Genomic DNA, 20,846 nt, shown 5'->3' with positions numbered 1-20,846 from the left:
ATTCAGTTTCATGTGGTCTTTCCAATGTCTGCTTTGTCATCAGGGGCCCTTTCCAAAGGTGCTGTGTCAGAAATGATGTGATATCCAGAAAAGGGCACTACATTGCCATTTCAATCTACTGTAAGCAGCCTCATTTGTCCAGATGTGGTCCTAAAGATCTTGTCCTTTCATCTGCTTCCTGAGCCTACATCAGATATGCAGTTACGAAGCTGTCAGAAGGGATTTTCTTCTCTTGTTCTTAGCATCATTCATTCTTAGTTTATCCAGACTTGGCATGTAGAATCTAGGGCTGGTTGCTTCCTCCAGGAGTCTCCAACTTAAGGCACAGTGTCTTGTAGAACAGGGTCCAGGAAAGAATCAGAATAAGGGGCCATAGGTGAGGTAAGAGGCTTCCAATAGCTTAGCATGTTGGCAGCTTTGAGAATGTACTGCTTCTGGAAGTGGTAGTTGACAAAAAAAATGGCAACCTATTGAGTTCCATTTATCTTTGCCAGGGTAGGGTATAGAGATTTGTGAGAGAGAGAGAGAGAGAGAGAGATCTGTTTAGTGGAGGGAAATTCTTAAGTTGCCTTAAAGATTTATGTATTCATTTCTTTGCTCAGATGTTTAATAAGCACCCATGAACTTCCAGAGCACTATGCTATGTCTTGGGGAGACAGAGTGAATAAGACAGACACATACCTTCCTCCTGAACCTTAAGATCTATACATTGGCATTTCCGAACACTGTGCACAACACATGGATATGGGTAAGTTAGGCCCTCCCTGGAGCTTGTCCTTTAGAGTAGCCTCAATATTTAATGTGAATAAAAGTCATCTTAACATTATTTGTAGTGTGTATGTTATTGTATTTTCATTCAGCACATTTCCTCCCTTTTCTACTGGTAAGAGACCTCCCCCCTCAATTCTAGTGTAATACCTCACATCCCCAGCTGTGGTAACTGGTCTAAACTTGCAGGGGTGTCCAATCTGCAATCCTCGGTCCACATGCTGATTTTGTTAGGACTCTTTGCTTATCTGTTGTGTTAGATATCACAAGAATATGCACAGACCCCTTTTTTTCTGGGTGACTGGCTTTGAACCCCCGGGTGAGGTAGAACGCTCATCAGTTTTGCTGCTAGCAGAGCACCACCATTATGGGAGGTTCACCCAAGAGGAACAGCCCACAGGGTCCTAGTATGTGCCCAGCTCTGGTGCACCTGCTGAGCTCAAGAAGCTACCTTGGGGTGAGTTGGGCTGCTCCTGCTCCCTTGGGAAAGCCACTTTGTGACCAAGTAAAGTAGCACTGTTGAAAGGTTGTGGCACGTCTTCTAAGAAGTCTGGGAAGAGCTTCAGGCTCTCAGCCCTGCAGAGACTGAATGCCAGGGAAGCAACCAATCCCCAGTTGAGGGGAAATAAATCAGAAAGATGGGACTGGGTCTCCTAGGCAATAAGAAAGTGGCTTCTGGCCCCCATCTTTGTGAGTAGAACCAGTTGGAGTGTTTTGTGTCTTCTATCCCCAGGGCACCACCTAGTGTTTAGGAAATATATTGCATTACATATCTGTTTTCTCTTTTTTCCTCTTCTTGGAGCACCAACTGGCGTCCAGGCAATATATTGCAATACAAATATATAAATTTTTAAATTTTTGTCTTTAGTTTTTTCTTTTTCCCTTTTCATTCTTTGTGGGCTTTTTTTATTGTTGGGTAGTCATTAAGGGTACAAAGAACCAGGTTACATTGATTGCATTTGTTAAAAGACCTCTTAAAATTGTGTCTTGCCCCCAAAAGGTGTACCATAATTTTCTACTTTTACTTTCTTCAATATGAAGGGTTGCATTTTCTCTACAGTATTTCTGCTCCTATTTTTCTTTTTCACTTTTCTATTTCTCTGTTTCTTTCCTTTGTAGAGATAGTTTTACTTTTGTCATCTTTCCCCCATGAATTTCTTAAACAACTAAAATATCCCTTTTTTAACATCTCACATAATTTTATTTTTAATTATCTTTATCTATTTTTATTATATTTTTCTGATATGTTTTATTCTATTTTATTGTATATTCTATTTGTGGGACAGAGCCTCACTCTGAGGCCTGGGCTGGAGTGTCACAGCATTGGCATAGCTCCAGGGTGTCCTTCTAGCCTTCACCTTTGTAAGGACAGTATTGGTAGATCCTCACTGTGACACACTGATGATTTTCTTCTATATTTGGTGGAGGTAGCATCTTCTTTCTATCAAGTTGGTAAGGAACTCCTGACTTTGAGGGACTCACCCAGCTGGGTCTTTCAGATCCCGGGATTGTGGGTGTGAGTCAAAGCACCTTGCTAAATACCACTATTACTCTTTCAATTTACATTCTTCTTCTCTTCTTTTTTTATTTTTTTTACTTTCATCCTCCCTTTTCTTTTCTTTCTTTTCTCCCTTCTGACTCTTCTCTCTTCCGTTTGCCCTTATATCAAAAGACCACTTCAACATCTAAGCACAGAGAGTAGGTAATTTAAACAGAAGCAGGAAATGAGAGGGAAAGGTTGAAGGAAGTGAACAAGAAGTAAACACACATGAGAAGAAACCAATAGAAAAATTCTGGCAGCACAAAAAAACCAGAAGAGATCAGTCCCCCCAAGGGATAATGAGATGGCTACCACAGAGGACCCACCTATAAAGAAATTCTGGAAATGACAGAAAGAGAATTTAAACTATGGACGGCCAAAACCATGAAGGTCATTAAGGTAAAATGGAAAATCACTGAAAGGAAATCTAAAAACTGACCCCAAAAAATGAATGAAAGCCAGGATGACATGAGAAAGGATTTATTGGAGATTAAAGAATTGAAGAAGTCAATCAGGGAAGTTCAACATTCAGTAGAAAATATCAATAACAGATGAGACTATGGAGAAGAATCTCATAGATAGAGGATGAGGCTCTTGAGCTAACCCAGGAATTTAAAGAAGCAGAAAAGAAGAGCAAAAAAGCAGAGCAATCACTTAGAGAATTATGGGACTTCATGAAGTGTTCAAACATACAAATTATAGGTATCCTTTAAGGGGAAGAAGAACAACCCAAAGGAATGGAAACCTTCCTGGAGAATATCATAAGGAAAATTTCCCAAGCATCACCAGAGTTTCCACCACACTCCTTTTAGAGGGATATTGAACCCTGGGTTGTCTCAACACAAACAGAACCTCTTCAGGACTCATTGTAGTGAACTTGTCCAAAGTCAAAACAAAAGAGAAATTTTTGGAAACAGCCAGTAGTAAGCACAAATTAACCTACAGGGGCAAATTCGGTAGACTTTTCAAGCCAGAAGACAGTGGCCATCTCACTTTAACCTTAACCTTCTAAAACAAAACAATTTTTCAGCCCAGGATTCTATATCCTGCTAAACTAAGCTTCAAATTCAATGGAGAAATCAAATCTTTTACTGACATGCAAACATTGAGGAAATTTGACACAAGACCAGCTCTATAGGAAATACTCAGACCTGTTCTCCACACTGACCATAACAATGGAACACCAGCAAGTAAATACCCAGAGCTAAATGACAAAACCTAGCTTACACAATGACACAAAGGATAAACTAAGCAAATGACTTTCATAAAATAAGATGAATAGAACTTCACCGTACATATAAATTCTCTCAATAAATGTCAATTGCTTGAATTCCCCACTGAAGAGGCATAGCCTGGCTTATTGGATTAAAAAAAAAAAGCACAAGCCATGTGTATGTTGTCTGAAGGAAACACACCTAACCTTGATGGACAAAACATAACCTTTAAACCCTTAGGATGAAAGGTTGGAAAACAATATTTCAGGCAAATGGAAATTAGAAGAAAGGAAGGTTTCAATCTTATTTTCAGGTACAAGTGGATTTAAGTAACTGTAGTTAAAAAAGACAAAGATGGTCACTTCATATTGGTCAAGGGAACAATTACAACAAGAGGACATTTCAATTTTAATATATATGCATCCCACTTAAATGCTCCCAGATTTATGAAATGGACATTAATTGGTCTGAATGATATGCTATCCTACAACCCCATAATAGCTGAGGACTCTAACACCCATCTGCATGGCCTCTGGGCCTCTTGCGAATGAGGTAGGGCTCAAACACAGGAAGAAGAGGTCCATTCACCAGCCTACTGTGTGAAACCTCAACAACCACCATTAGGGGGAGGCCCAGGTCTTTGTCCTTGTGTTTTACTGACTGACCCTCATAGAGCCAGGCTGATTTCTATGTCCATTCCATTTTTTAGCCGAATAATCCACACCACAGCCTATGAGATAGCTTCAGTCTCAGCCCTATTTTAAAGGTACGGACAATGAAGCCCAGAGAAGTTAAATGAGCCAGAGCACAGAGCTGCTGTTTGTCAGACCCAGACTCAGCCTTGGGAGCTGGTGGGAAGCTGAGTCCGTGTGCTCTTCCCTGTACAGGCCATGGCCACCTCCTTCCTCACATGGGAAGAGAGATTCACAGACGTCAGGCAAGAGGCAGAAGCCACCCAAGACCCAGGTCTCATGAGGTTCCAGAATCTAACATAGCAAAGGCCACTGTCCCAGTTTTGGGTCTCTGTGGAGACCCTGAAGGAGCTGACCAGAAGTGTCCCTCTTTTATAACACCTGTCGGAAAAATTTCAAAGCCTTTGGAGTCCACACTCCTGCTTTGGTCAGGACAGCTGGGAAAGTCAGTGCCCTACCAAGCCTGCCAAGCACTGTCTCTTGAGAATACTTGGATGTCAGCACTCATTGACCTCTGTGGGGGACACGGTCAATATCCACTTTCCTCTGCTCCTCTACATCAGTTCCTGCTTTCAGCCAGAAAGTCACAGGCACAGGGACTCATGCCAAAACTATTCTGAACAATTGGGGTTTCCTTACAGATTTGTCAGAGCAAATGAATGATTTTCATCAGGGAAAGAGTAGGCAGGGTGTGTGGGGAAGGGAAGAGCCCCGGCTCACCTTGAGGGGCAGGTAGGTAGCAATGGTGATCCTGGCACTTAGGTGGATGTGGCTGTGTTATAGCTCGCCAGGAGCATGCTAGAGCCCTGGGCCTTGGCTCTCACCCTGACTCTGCTGCAGTACTTAGAGTCTGGTTCAGCCTCCCTGTACCATGAACTTGTCTTTAGTGGGAAAGGCACTGCCAGCTGAGAGACTCTCTTTTTTCCTGGGCTTGATCTGATGTTTTAACTTAAAATTTTTTAACTTAAATGTAATGCACATGAATATACTATTTAAAATAATTTTCCCCACATATTGAACACATCCTGTATCTAGCACCCAGATCAAGAAACAAGCTATCAGTACCCTCAAAAATCTCCTGGACACCTATCTAATGTAGAGACTCCCACAAGGAAAACCACTACCTTGACTTCTATCAGAATAAAAGCTTGGTTGCTTGGTGCTATAGTTTATATAAAGTGAACCACTGAGCATAAACTCTTCCATATCTGACTTCCTCAGCTCAATATGGTTCATAAGCTTCCTCATTTGTCACACATTGCAAATTCTTATGCACATTTCCACATATTATGCCATGGTGTGGGTACAGAGCAATAGATTGACCCATGCTACCGTACACATGTTTGTTCCTTCCAGTTTGGGGCTCTGAACCACAGTTCTGTGAAGAATATCCATGTACCTTACTTTCTGGGGATATATTTAGGCATTTCTGTTGGATGTGTCCCTAAAAGAAACTCCTAGACCATGAGGCATGCATTGTAATCACCAAATATCTTTTCCAAAGTGGTTCATCAATTGAAACTGCTACTAATAGTTGCCCCACATCCCTATTTTATATCAATGTTTTCATTAAATTTTTAAAACCTGATTCATTTTGATTCTTCTTAAATACATATCTCATAAAATCTCCCACCTTTGCACCCTTACGTGTACAGTTCAGTAGCTTGAAGTGCATTCACTTTGTTGTGCAAATGTCATCACCATTTAGCTACACAACTCACCTTATAAAACTGAAACTGTGTACCAAATAAACAACTTCCTAATTACTATCCCTCTCCTCTAGCAACCACCATTCCACTTTCTGTCTCCATGAATTTGAGTACTCTGGGTACCTTATATATGTGCAATTAGGCAATTATCTCTTGAGACAGGCTTAGCGCAATGCCCCCAGTGTTCATCCATGTGCTGGGATACATCAGAATCTCCTCCCTTTTTAAGTTTAAATGACATTCCATTGTACTCCTAGAACACATCCACTCATCAGTGATGAAGGCTTGGGTTGCTTCCACCTTTTGGCTATCATGAATAAACACTGCTATGAGTGTGGGTGGACTAATACCTCTCTGAGAACAGTGGTGATGCCACTGTACATTCCCTCCACCAGTGCACAAGAATCCCAGTTTCTCCACATCTTCACCAACACTTATTATTCTCTGTTGCTGTTTGGATAGTAGCCATCCTAAGGAGTATAAAGTAGTTTTTCACTGTGGTTTTGATTTGTATTACCCTGATGATTAGTGTTGTTGAACATCTTTTCATGAATGTGTTGGCTATTTGCATATTACCTTTGGAGAAATATCTATTCAAGTCCTTTGGCTATTGTTTAATTGGGTTATTTATTTTATTGTTAACATATGGGCATTTTCTATATATTCTAGATGTGAACCCTTATCAGGTATATGATTTGTAGGTATTTTCTCCCCCTCTATAGGTTGCCTTTGATTCTGTTGTGTCCTTTGATACACAGATCTTTTAGATTTTGATGTGGTCCAGTTTACCTACTTTAAATTTGTAGTCTGTACTTTTGGACTTATAGCCAAAAAAAATTCATGTCAAAACCAATCTCCTAAAGCTTTCTTCCTATGTTTTCTTCTTGCAGTTGTAGTTTTTAGCCCCTAATATTTAGGTCTTGAATTCACTGAGTTAATTTTTGTGTATGGTCTTACGTCAAGTCTTATATCAGGTCTTATTCTCTTGTTTGTGGATTTCCAGTTATCCCAGTACCATTTGCTGAAGAGACTGTCCTTTCCCCAATGGATGGTCATAGCATCCTTATAAAATTATTTAGCCACCCATGAGTATGTTTATTTCTGAGCTCAATATTCCATTCTATTGCTCTCAAAGTCTATGACAGTACCACCCTGTTTTGAACACTGGGACTTCTAATGAGTTTTGAAAAAAGTAAGTGTAAGAACTACCACTTTGTTCTTTTTCAAGATCATTTTATTTGGAATTCCTTGAGATTCCATATGCCTAATATTTTGCTAAATTTGCTTCAGTTCTTACAGTTCTTTTGTGGAATCTTAAGTGTTTTCTACATAAGAGACGTCATTCGCAAACTGATAACTTTATATCCTCCTTTTCACTTTAAGTCCATTTTATTTCCTTCTTGTATAATTGCTCTTTCAGTTCTTACTGTAAGCAGATTACATGTGTATGCACTGTGTGTCCAAAAACATAACTAATAACAGGCTTTTTTGATACATTATTCTCTTAAATCATCTATGAAACAAAAATAGTACTAGCTTTTATAATTGCCCATGTATTTACCTTTACCAGACGCCTTTATTTTTTCATAAAGGTTTGAGTTCCTTTCTAGTGTTCATTCTTTTCAATGGGAAAGGGCAGGTCTGGTGGTACTCAGCTTTGGGCTATCTGGAAATGCCTTAATTTCTCTCTTATTTTTAAAGAATAATTTGTTGGATGTAAAATTCTTGGTTGACAGGACTTTTATGTTTCTCCCTTGACTTTGAACATTTCAATCCACTGATTTCTGGCCTCCAAGATTTTTGATGACAAATCTACTAATGATCATGTGGGGAAATTATGATGAGAGTTTTCTTCCTGGCAGTCCTATAGATATTAATAATGGACCTTATCATCTATCACACACCACAGAATACATTTGTATAATATCATGAAGCAGCTATATTTTCATCATTCTGACACCAGTCAGAATTTAAAGAAAAAGAAATTGAATATTCCAAGTATAGATATTATGAGATCTTTAAAAACACAAAATTCTTACAGATTTTCAAACTATGAATAAAAAAGCAACTGAAGCATTGTACAGGTTTAAATTTATTATAAATATCAATATCTATAACCCATGTAGGCAAAAAGAACTTGTTTTTCTTTGAAGAGGAAAATGTTCTTGTGACCAAAAAAAGAAAAAACACTGTGGATTGTCCCCAGCGATGACTGGCATTCTTATTGCTCTAACGTAATAAAGAGTCATAGAAGCTACAACCTTTATATACCTGTCTCAACCTGGGTATTTGGTCTTTATATCCCAGGAAGCTGCTCTGGGTGAACTATGGACTTGACCATAGCTAGAGTGTGTTTTCCTGGTTATTGTAGTTAGCATAGTTAGAATTGTTTGTTAGTAGTGTTAGCACAGTATAGATAGTATTCTTAGCCTAGTTGGTATTACTTATTAGTGTTGTTGGCCTAGTTCATATAATTACTATTCATAGTCTTCTTAGCCTAGTTAGTGTTTACTAGTATTGTTGGCCTAGTTCATAGAGTTATTGTGGCTAGTATTGTTAGTGTAATTTGCAGACTTAACTGTTATTAGTATTCTAACCTGTTAGTATAGTTGGTATTGTTCATTCATTACTTAGCATAACCATGTAGAGTTAGAGTGGTCATGTGTCCAGGCCTTGGCCTTGGCCTCCGCGTCTTTAGACAAGGAGGTCCTTAAGGACTACAGACATTCCTCAGAACCATTATTTACTTAGTGTAGCCTATGGAGTTAGAGTAGTCAGGTGCCCAGAAAGTAGGGCTTGGCCTCCAAGACTTTGGATGAGGAGGTCCTTTGGGACTATAAACTCCTCAGAACCACTGGCTGGGACAGCTTTGCCAGGGTGATGCTCAACCAGCACCTTCCAAATGGGACTGATATGGCCATCAAAATTATCTCTAGGCCCTTTTCCCTTCAGCCTCAAAAGTCTCTACTCAGAGATTGACATTATGAAGATTCTGAATCATCCAAACATCCTGTAGCTGTTTGATGTCTTTGATACTGAGGACACCCCTATACTTAATAACTGAGCATGCCAGAAGCAGAGACCTTTCCAAGTGCATTTTCGAAAGGACCACATGAAGAAGGAGGAGTCCAGAGACAAATTTTGACAGATCCTATCTGCTGTACAATACTGTCACAAGAAGCAGATCATCTACCGGGACCTGGAGCCCCACAACATCCTATTGGATGCCCATGATAATGTAAAATTGGCTGTCTTTGGCTTCGCCACGATGTTTGATGAAGGTAAGAAGCTGGACACCTTTTGTGGAACACCCTCTTTTTCTGCTCCAGAAATGTTCATGTACCAGGAATATGATGGACTAGAGATGGACGTGTGCAGCCTCAGGGTCGTCCTCTATACTATGATGACTGGGATTCCACCATTTTGTGGAGAGAGTTAGGAAGACCTTAAAAAAAATATCACAAGTGGGAGATGTGAGATACCTTTCTTTTTCTCTGCAGAACCCAGAACATTTCTGCAACAGTTCCTGACCCCTGATACCTGACCCCTGACCTAAGGGAGAAGCCCACCCTCCTCCAGATTATGAAAGACAGCTGAATTAATTCTGGGCAAGAGTTTTCCACAAATAAGGCTATAGAGTACAGGACACCAGAGGAGACCAAGAAAGCCAAGCTGTCTGCCAGTCCCCTACCCAGCCTGCAGATGATGCCTGGTCTCAGCACAACCCACCAGCATGACCCCATGGCCTCCTTCTCTACCCACAGCACCAGCAGCCATGGGGAGAGACCCAGAAGAAGATACCTGTCCCCAGGGAACAGGTTGGGCAGCCAGTTGGAAGGATTCAGCCTCTACCTGTGAAGAGTGTCAGAGCTGGCAGGGGCTTAATAGAAGGTTGGTCAACTTCCATGTTAAAATATGCTGCATCCTACTGGCCCCAAAGATTCATTGCCATACACAAAAAACTAAGGTACTGCCCATGAATGCCATGGAGACCTGAGGCAGAGATAGCAAGCGTGTGGGGTGGTCAAACCACGCTTCCTGCATTTAATTTATTATGGTTTTATCAACTTTATTTTCAGTAGACAAGTCATAGCTATTATATATGTGTATGGGGTACAGTGTGAAGTTCAGGTATACATACACTGTGTGGATGAAGACATAAAGCGCGTTAACATATCCATCACCTCAGGCAGATGCGGTATGATGTTACTTATGTATTGAATCTGAAAAGCTGACTCACTGAAATAGAGTAGTTTGATAGTGATGAGAGGCTAGGGAGTGACAGAAAGAGGGTATGGGGAGTTGGTCACAGGACATAAAGTTTCAGACAGACAGGAGGAAGCAGCCTTGACATCTCTTGCACAGCCGGGAGAGAGTCCACTGCAAAGGTCTCCCTGCCTTTAGACTGAAAAGCAAGAAGGCCCTGAGTTTCCCAGATCCCCAGGTCATGACAAAAAATGTGGGAGGTCGGCCAGGTGTGGACTCCCAGCTGCATGGGACCCTCCTAGCCTAGACCCTCCTAGAACTGAGTTGAAGCCTGGAGCCCCTAGATGTGAGAGTACCCCTCTACCCGCACTGAGGCTATGTCTGAACCCAGACTGTGTGACTCCTGGGCACTGTCCCCTCCCTGTTCTTCTCTGCCTTTTCTCTTCCATGGTTCTGGGGAGGAGAGATGATTCTTAGTACCTCCTGCTTCTTCCAAACCTTACAGTAGAAACACAGCTCCAGAAATCTGGGCCCAGTTATTTGGCTGTTTTGCATCTTCCCTGCACAGCTGGGGCTGTGCACACCCTGGTTTAGGCAACATGGAGCAATGTGGTACTTGGAGTCAGTCAGAAATGCTCAGTGGAAAGGGGACTTGAGGGAAGCACCAAGGTCACCCCAACAACGACAGAGGAGGCTCTGGCCTCCACACACTGACGTTACCTGGTTAACATCTTGAGAAGGACCAATGGCAACTTTAGATCCTGTCACCTGTATTATGCTGAGTCAGATAACAAAGTCCTGTGAATCAGACTGTGTGGGAGTCAGAGAAGTGGTCGGGGTGTGGTCTCCAAAGCTGAGGTTCCTGACTGTATAGTGCACACTTGGTTTTTCTGCTGTGATATTTGCTCCTTGTCATAACAGTAAGAGAGAGGAGGCCCACTAAGATGCCTGAGCAAGGTGGAAGGGGTACTTCTAGGTGAGCCAGATACCCTGGGGGTCAGAAGGAGGATGGATCCTGAGAGACCACAACCCAGGGGAATGGAGGGGGTGGTGAGAAGGGCAGTTTTCACAAGACAAGTTCCAGCTTCCCAGGACCCCAGTATTTCCATGATAGGCTTAGTCTGTGGTTTCAGATGCCTATGAGGGAGCCTTCTTGGGGTGTTGTAGGAACCTAAGGAATGTCCAGGAAATCCCTGGCCCTGGTGCATGGACCAGCCCCAGGGTGTGCACAGTCTTTAACATTCAGTGGCCCTGCCTCCCAGTAATGGTGGCCAGGTTGGTCCTAAAGTCTGACCAGTCAGATGAGACTCTCCTGCACCCCAAGAAAGCAGGACCAGGGGAAGCAAGAAGGGTCTAGGACAGGGTGGGAGTGTTGTGGGTCCTCTCTGTCCCCCAGTGTGGATTTTCTTTATACTTGACATCTCAGACAACAGTAAGCCAGTGATGCTGTCCTTAAAATCCATTCCTGGCTCTCGCCTCTTAAAGGCAAGTACCAGTTCCTCAGTTGGATTTCAGGTCCCTTGGTCACCTGTCCCCCATTGACTTTTCACTGCCCCAGCCCACCCTTCCCTCTACACACACTGAATCATCCAGTTTGCCAGTGATGCCTTCACACCTACTGCCTCTGCACCTGTGGTTTCCTCTTTGGGCAAACTGCATGCCAGCCACCTGGCCAGGCCCCACTGGGCTCCCAGAGATGAATCAGACACAAATGTCCACACTATGAAGGCCTTGCTGTCCAGGGGAGCAATGGGCCCTAACTAGATATAGTACAGCCACCTGTTCACAGGTACAAAGCACAGACAGGCACAGTGCACCCACACCCACCTGCTACTGATGGATCAGGGCAGCTTCTGAAGGAGGTGGGTCAGAGACTGCACTGCCTGGGTGTGACCACAGTCAGAAGGAAGCCAAAGTGACAGGGACGCCCAAGTAGCAGCAAGACTGGAAATTAGACCAGTGTCCCTGCTGCAGGGACAACACCCCAGGGATGCATTTGGCTCTGGGCCTGAAAACTTAACCATCCCCTAGCTCGGCTCCAATGACTGGACGTTCCCCTGATGAGAACCTCTCTCTTCTGGTGCTTCAGGGCTGGGCGGCTGCACCAGTGGCCACCTCTCATGTCCCTCAATAGTCCAAGCTCAGGTTCATGGACAGTAAAAGGCTGCAATCAGCTTTGTTAATTTATCAGATGATTTGGTTTCCAGAGAACTCACGCCTGCAAAGTCGCTGCAGAAAATCCTCTTCTGAGGCAATTTAGGGATGGGACTCAGGTCACCACCTGAGCTCCACAGACCTACATCAGAAGGAAGGAATGTGGAACATTGGCTTCACCAAGCCTGTCAGAGGCATCAGACCTCCACTCTGACTGCAATTTCCTCTCAGATGCTCAGGTATCCCCAGGACACCCAAACAGACACTTTCACTCACTCATGAATAGTAACTATCTGGTCTGCAAATGCAGTGTGGACTGAGCAGGCTCTTAGATGGGGAGCCCAGCCCCTGGTCTGGGAGCGCCAGCTCTGCAGTCAAAGTCACTGGCTGTGTGTCCTCACGTCAGTGCCCTCCCCTCTCTGTGCCTCCTTCCCTCATCTGCGAAATGGTGGTGGTGCCTGGTACGCAGTACTCTCTCCATAAACACTAGTTGTCACTAGTCCTCCCTCCACCTAGACAAAGATCTGAGCAGTGACTGCCTCTTCCCAGATCTTCCCTGGTGGCCTCTTCAAATATCTTCACGTAAAAACTTTTTAATATAAAAGCAATGCATGTTTACCACGCGAAGCTTGAAGAAAGACAGTACTGAGAGTGAATACTTACCAAGAGCTGCCTACATATATCAATTTTCATAACAACCCTAGCAGCAAGGCACGGCTGTTATTCCCACTTTACACGTGTGGCAGCCGAGGCACAGAGACACTAAGCCAAAGGGAACACGGCTGGTAGGCAGGAGAGCTGGGACTTGCACCAGATGGTCTGGCCTCAGAGTCCACATCCTCCGCCACAGTGTTCCCCTGCTCTCCAGGAGAGAAAAACAAAAATCCCCCAGTGCCCATCACATAATTGCTGCTCACATTTCACACTTCTCTATCATCACAATAGGAAAATGCATGTGTGTGTGTGCACAGACGTGTTATTATTTTATAGTCATTTTAATGTAAGTGTATACATGTGAAATATATTTACAGCCTCAGTTGTCTGTGGTTCAGCACCAGAACACCCCCAATCTCAGTGCCCGGAACAGACACCACTTAAAGTTTCTGCTGGTCTTATAGCTGGGCAGGACATCCCCACACTCCTGGGGTAGAGCGCTTGGGTCCCTTCCTACCTGGGGTTCTAGTCCACAGGGCCGCTAAGGTGATCTGCTCACCTTCCTTTGAGGGGCACTAGGAGTGGGACTGCTGGGCCACCAGGGGTGCACACATTCTGCTCTCATCATTGCTGCCAAATCTGACTGGCTGCAGCAATTTATCTGGCTCCTAGCAGCTACTCTCCCTCCCTGCCAGTACCTGGTATTGCCCATCTCTTTAAGGAAAACCACTCTGGTGGGTATGTAGCAGCATTATTTTTTCCTTCCATAGCATTTTTTAGGATAATATTCAAGCATACAGAAAAGTTGCAATAATTATGCTGTGACTGTCCCCTGACCTGTCATCAAGATGCTACAAACAAAACTTTGCTATTTCTCTTACTGCCTTTCCACCCCTCTGCTCATACATTATCTGATCTTACATTTGCATTTGAAGGTAAGTTGCAGACATCAGCACACTTCATTCTAAATGCTTGAGCATGGGACAATCATCTACAGTGTAAAATTTATTTATGGTTCTTTTTTCCTAAACTCAAATTTATACTCGAGATGTGCACACATCTTAAGAGGACCACTCCCCAAGCTCTGACAAAGGACACCTCTATGAAACCCCAACCTCAGAGGAGACCCAGAACACTGCCTTCACCCCAGGGTTCCCTCCTGCCCCCTGTGGGTCTTGCCTGAGCTATTGCTTCCCCTAAGCAGCCTTAGACACACCCCAAACTGGCTTAGCCGCCTGTCTTCTGTACAGGAGTGCTGAGGAGTGGGCTCTGGCCCTCACGGCACCTGCACCTGCACCTGCTTGCCCTCCGTGCGCTTTATCACGGCGCTGCATGGACTGTTACACCCCGTCTTGGTAGCTCAGAAGTACCATGAAGAGAGGAACCACATCCGTCTTTCTGTCTCTCACTCTCTCTGTCACTCTCATTTCCCTGGGAACCCCCAGAGTATGGCACTTAACAGATGCTCAGGGAGCAGGTAGCTGAACAACAAAGCTGCTGAGCAGAGAAAGAGCCAGAACTAAGCAAGAGCAGAGGGGTCCTCACCCCCGGGAGGGGCTCTGCCAAGTGCCAAGGGGGCTGGGGACTCTGTGGTGAGTGTCACCTTAGTGCCCACAACCAAGGGGCTTTTGAGGAAGCGGCAACCATGAGGACAAGGCAGAAATAGGAAGCCTGAGTCCAAGTCCAATAAGGAGAAGGAAGAAAGAGAGAAAGGGGAAGAAAGGGAACGATGAGGAGGGGGAGAGAGACAAAAAACAAAGGAGGAGAGAAAAGAAGAAAGAGAAAAAGGAGGAGGGAAAGAGAGAGTAAGAGAAAGGGGGGAAGGAGGGGGAGAGATATTACCTAACATGGACACCTGTCCCCTGGGCTGGGAGGTGCAGAGTAGCCATCACAACGAGAAGTCAACTGCCGACCCAGCCTGTCTCCAGGGCCATGGATTTCCTTGGACTGAGTGTCTCTCTGCCCTGACTAGGAGTCCAGGTTTCCAAATACATATTTTTCATATAAGCAGGGCTCCACACATCCCTATACATTGTCATGTGAACTTCAGGCCATGGAGATTTAAGACACTTCCTAAGAGAAATTTTGACACCACGGGACTCTTGTCATGACTGCTGCCTTCAGAACTGAAACTCCTTGAAAAACACCCCTGTGCTGTGCTGTGGAATATTCCTTTGTAACTGTCAGAGTAAGCAAGGAGCTGTTATCTCCATTTTATAGATGGGGAACCCAAGGCTCAGAGAGGTTGGGCAGCATACCCTATGTCACACAGCCAGTAAGTGGAGGAAGTGGCTCAGATCGGGCCTCTGGGATCCCAGCTATGTATTCTATTTCCCAGGACCTAACCCTATGGCTCCCTGACTCCACTCCAGTATGGATGTGGGGGTTAAGGTAGGGAAGCAGTTTGTCTCCTGCTGCCAGCAGGCTGCTCCCCATACAATGCTTTTTCCTCCATCTCTACAAGATGTTGGAGTTTGGCTCTCTCTGGTGGTCAATGGGATGGAAAGGTTTGCCCAGGCCAAGAGTCAGGCCAGAGGAATTAGTGCCTCCTTCCCAGCCCTATGCCATAGCCTTGTCCCACCACCGGTAGGGCTGTGGCCCAGCTCCTGTCAGTGGAAGAAAGTGACAGAGATACGGGCCTGCCTGAGACAAGGGAGATCAATGCCTCCTCTTTGGAATAATCTGCCACCAGAGCAACCTCTTGGGTCTGAAGTCTGGCTCCGTGGCTTCCTCTATTGTTCAATGGCTTCTCTACCCCAGTCTGGTGTGGCCGCAGGTGCGTATTCTCCCGGCATTTGCATCTCTGTCTCCATTGAACTCTGAGGTGATCTAGGTGAAATCAGAGCTCAGAGAGGATATACCTCTGTCCCAGCCCTGCCTTGGGCTGGTGCCAGTGCTGTGTGTATTCTAGCAGTGTTTGCAACTCTCTCCCAGCTATGTTCCATCTCAGCTGGGTGTATTATGAGTCAACAAATGTGTGCACACTCTAGTCTCAGTCCTGGTCACGTTCCACCCAGGCAGGTACCACCATAAGCCAACCCCCAGTTCGTGGAGCTTGTGTTTTTGTCCAAGTTCTGCTCCACCCATGGCTGCCCCGGGGATAGAGGCCCAGCTCCTTCTGTTTGCCAAGAGAAACAGGATATACAACCCAGGAGTGTGAGCCCTGTTGTTGCTGCCACACACTGCCATGGGCTACCATACTCCCTCTCCCGCTTGGCTTCCTCGCTCTGCAATCCCCACTTTACACCCACGCAGTTGTTTCAGCACAGACTTGTAGCAGCCCATGCCATGCCCGTACCTCACACAAAATTCCCCTAGAATCTGGACTCCACAGAGGACAGGCTTCCAGACCATGGGGTGGGGATGGAGGGGTGAGCTGGGAGTTCAGAATTGCACATATAAGATATGTTCTGTTTTATGCCAGGCAGGAGAATGCCTAGGGCTCACAAGTGACATTTCTCTGGGGAAGGAGATCCAAATTTTAGCGGCTCTCTCCTGCAGGATATAAAAAGAAATCTAAACTCTGCTCACTTGTTTGTAGAAAGTTCACTGCAAATTGTTCTCACAGGGGAGGGGGCTCAGGTCTGCTTGGTGATAGGTTATGTACCTATAGCTTGTTTCCTTAGAGTCGCAGCTCACCTCCTCAGGGGGGATGTGCATTCCTCCATCTTCACTCCTAGCTTAGCTCCAAACCATCCATTTTCTTGAGGAACTTCTGTCTTTTATCTCATCTTCTGGATCGGAGCCTCTGTGGGAAGCTGGTTCTAGTTGGCCATCTTGCCCCCTCCCCCTGTGCCTCTTTAGATGACAATTTAAGTCATTCACATTAATTGAGACTATTTGATAAACATGGTAGTGTTTTGTTTATCATGTTTTCCAAGTGTCCAGTGGATATTTTTAATCCTTTCACCATTGTGGATGTTAGGTTTTATTCAAGGTTTTCTGGGTGAGTTTACATTGGTGGTAGACCATTAAGCTGATCATTATGAAGAATGGGTCTGAGAATATCCTGGAGAGCTGGTTTAGTTATGGCAAATTCTTCAACATGTATTTGTCAGTAAAGTATTTGACTTCTCCATCATAAATGAAACTCAGTTTAGCTGGATACAGGATCCTGGGTGAAAGATTTTTTGTTTTAGGAGATTGAAGGTCAATGACCATCCTCTTCTGGCTCAAAAAATTTCAGCTAAGAGATCTACAGTCATTCTGCATTCCCTTGTAGGTTATACTTTTCTTGCATCTGGCTGCTTGCAGAACTTTCTACATCATATTAACTTTGGCAAAGTTAATTATAATGTGTCTAGAAGATCTTTTATTTGGATTGAGTCCTGCTGGGATTCTGAAACTACCTGCTATCTGAATTTCTGTACCTCTTACCATGCTTGGGAAATTCTCCTCCACTATATCTTGGAGTAGAGCATTTGTGTCTTTAGGAGCATCCTCTTCTCCTTCAGGAATTCCTATAAGGCAAATGTTTGCTTTTTTGGAGTGGTCCCACAAGTCTCTCAGGGAATGATCCATTTTTGCTCTCCATTTCTCTGCCTCTTTGAGCACTTGGGAGCATTCAAAAGCTTTGTCTTCGATGTCAGAGATCCTTTCTTTTGCCTGGTCAACTCTATTACTGAGGGATCCTACTGCATTATGAAGCTCCTCAAATAACTTTCTCATTTCTTTGGGCTGTTCAATTTCTTTTCTCATTATGTCTAAGTACTTGGAGATTTTATCTTTGAATTCATTGTTTTCTTGAGACAAATTTTGAACTACTCCTTGAATTTCTAATTCCAAATGTACTTCCATCTATTAATCTTATTTGCCATCCATATTCTAAATTCTACTGCTGACATTTCAGCCATTGGTTTATGAATAGCATCTTCTGTTGTGCCTTCTGTGTCATTCCTTGGGGGAGTTAATCATCTCTGATTATTCATGTAGCCAGAGTTTTTCCTCTGGTTCCACCCCATGCTTTTTTTTCACAGTTTGACTAGAGAAAGTGGTAAGATGAGATTGGATTCAGGGCTCCAGGAGTTGTAGTTAACTGACTCTTTGCCAAAGCACTGTGACTGGTGTCAGTGGCTTTTCCCCTACAGCTTTACAAAGGTCACTTTCAGTCCTGCAGCCTGAGACTCTGGGGACCTGCTTAGTGTGATAGGGCTAGGTGGCTTTGTCTTATATTCAAGCGGCCTCTATCCAATCCTTTGTCTTATATTCAGGCAGCTTTGGGCTGAAATCTCAGCTGGGGAGAGATGCAAGTAACTATACACCCCACCCCTCACCAGCAACAATTGGAAGAGGAGAATCAATCCCTCCCACTATAACACAACCAGGGTACAACTCTGGAGGCTCCTTGGTTGCTGGCCCATGTCAAGAGCTCCAAACCAAATGTCCCAGGCAGCACAATCACTGTTCAAGTGGGAGATTTCAAAAGGTCTCCAGCAACCAGATAGCAAGGGTCCACTGGCAGCTCAAGTGTGACTCACTCCAGTGCTCAGTGGAGTCAGAAAGACCTGCCTAGCAAAAGAGTTAGTTCAGAGGGATTGGCGCCTCCTTCCCCACCTTGCATCTCCATCACACCCAGTCACTGGCAACCCCACAGGACTGTGGCCCAGTTCCCTCCAATGAGGAAATGCACCAGGGATTTGCACTTGCCAGAGTCAAAGGGAAGTCAATGCCTCCTCAGCTGGACTGCTGCCCTCTGCCACCAGCAGGCAGGAGGAGCTTAAGCCTGACTCACTCTGATGCTCATTGGAAACTGCAGAGTATTCCTCCTGAGTCTGTTCTAAGCCAGAGGTTACCATCATCACGTGTGTTTCTGTCCCTCAGAGTCTGCGCCTTTACCCCAGGTATAGTCCTCCTCTGGTACGCCTGCTGGGCAAGGTCTGGCTCCCTCTAGTGGTCCACAGAATTGGGCCAGTGTCTCTCTAAAATTTGACCCTGGTAGGAGTGCAGGTGCCACTGTGCAGGCCCCCATGCCTCTGCCTGAGCTGCTGCCATTGTTCCACCCTTGCTACTGCACTTTCATGGTACCAGGCCAGTTCCCCTCACCCTGTGTCTCTTCACTTCTACTCAAGTCATGGTTTCAGTGCAGCTGTGCCACAGCCCATGCAATGCCCAGCCCTAGCAAGGAACTGCCAGACACTCTGGGCTCTGTAGGTGGTAGACTTCCAGACCACCAGGCAAGGGAGGAAGGGTGGACTGGGAGTTAAGAATGGCAGGGAAAATATTTGTTCAACTTTTATGCTGGGCAAGAGATTGCCCAGGCTCACAGAGGGATCTCTCTTAAGAAGGAGCCCTGGCCTTCCGTGGCTCCCTCCCATGGGGTTCAAACAAGAGATCTTCTATTAACTGCTCACATGTACAGATCACACAGCGAGCCACTCTCTTGGGGGAGGGGATGGACTCTTGTCTCTTTGGGATGGGTTTTGTACCTGAAATTTGCCTCCTTGGAGTTGTAGCTTGCCTCAATAGGGATGATGTGCACTTATAAATCTTCTCTCTTGGCTCAGCTCCTGAAATTCAGCATAATTGGGTTCGTTCTGACTATTATCTCTCCCTCTGGATGGGAACTTCTGTTGAAATCTGGCTCCAGGCTCGGCGCCTGTGGCTCAAGCGGCTAAGGTGCCAGCCACATACACCTAAGGTGGCGGGTTCGAATCCCCAGCCTGGGCCCACCAAACAACAATGATGGCTGCAACCAAAAAAATGGCCAGGCATTGTGGCAGGCGCCTGTAGTCCCAGCTACTTGGGAGGCTGAGGCAGGAGACTTGCTTGAGCCCAGGAGTTGGAGGTTGCTGTGAGCGTGATGCCATGGCACTCTACCCAAGGGGATAGCTTGAGGCTCTGTCTCAAAAAAAAAAAAAAAAATCTGGCTCCAGTCAGCCATCTTACCTCCTCCCCCAGTGCACCCAGTTTATTTGCATATATGTTTATAATTGTTAAATCCTCTTAATGAATTGGACCCACTACCATTATTGTGATCTCATTTGTCTCTTCTTACAGTTTTTGAAGTAAGGTCTATTTTTCCTGATATATATATTTCTTTCTTTTGATTTCTATTTTCATGAAATATCATTTTGCATACCATTATTTTCAGTCTATGTGTGTCCATAAAGCTAGAGTGAGCCTCATATAAGCAATAGATAGTTGGGTCTTTGGTATGTTTCCCCCATTTAGTCATTTTATATCTTTTGAAACAAAAAAGAGAAATAACAACAGATACCACAGAGATACAAAAGATTATCCCTGATTACTATAACAATTCATATCCACAAAGTTGAAAATGTGGAGGAAATGAACCAATACATGTAATGTTACCACCTCTCTGTACTTAACTGGAAAGAATCATATGTCTTGAACAGACCAATATCAAGCACCAGAATTTTAAAAACAGTAAAAAAAGCTTCTAACAAGAAAAAGGTCTGAAGCAGACAATTCTACTCCAGAATTCTGCCAAACCTTTGAAAAAGAGCTTGTACCTATATTGCACAACCTGTTTCAAAACATTGAGAAGGACAGAACCTTCCCCAAGTCATTCTACAAAGCAATATTACCCTCATACCAAAACCATGCAAGGACCTAGCAAAAACAGAAAACTAGAGACCAATGTCATTAATAAACATCAACTTGAAAATACTCAATAAAATCCTAGCAAACAGAATATAGGTACCCATTAAAAAATTATACATCTTGATCATGTAGGCTTCATACCTACCTGATTCAAGGCTGGCTCAACATATGCAAATCCATAAATGTAATTTCCCACATAAATGAAAGCAAAAACAAAGACCACATAATCTCTCGATAGATGCAGAAAAAAGCATTTGACAAAATACAGCAACCTTTTCTCATATGAACACTTAAGAAAAATTCAATCTATTTACATTCCGGGTAATTACTAATAGGTAGGAACTAA

This window comes from Otolemur garnettii, unplaced genomic scaffold (assembly GCF_000181295.1).
Source record: "Otolemur garnettii isolate 467f Iridium unplaced genomic scaffold, OtoGar3 scaffold00101, whole genome shotgun sequence".
Taxonomy (NCBI): Eukaryota; Metazoa; Chordata; class Mammalia; order Primates; family Galagidae; genus Otolemur; species Otolemur garnettii.
Note: the sequence above shows the minus strand (reverse complement) of the source record.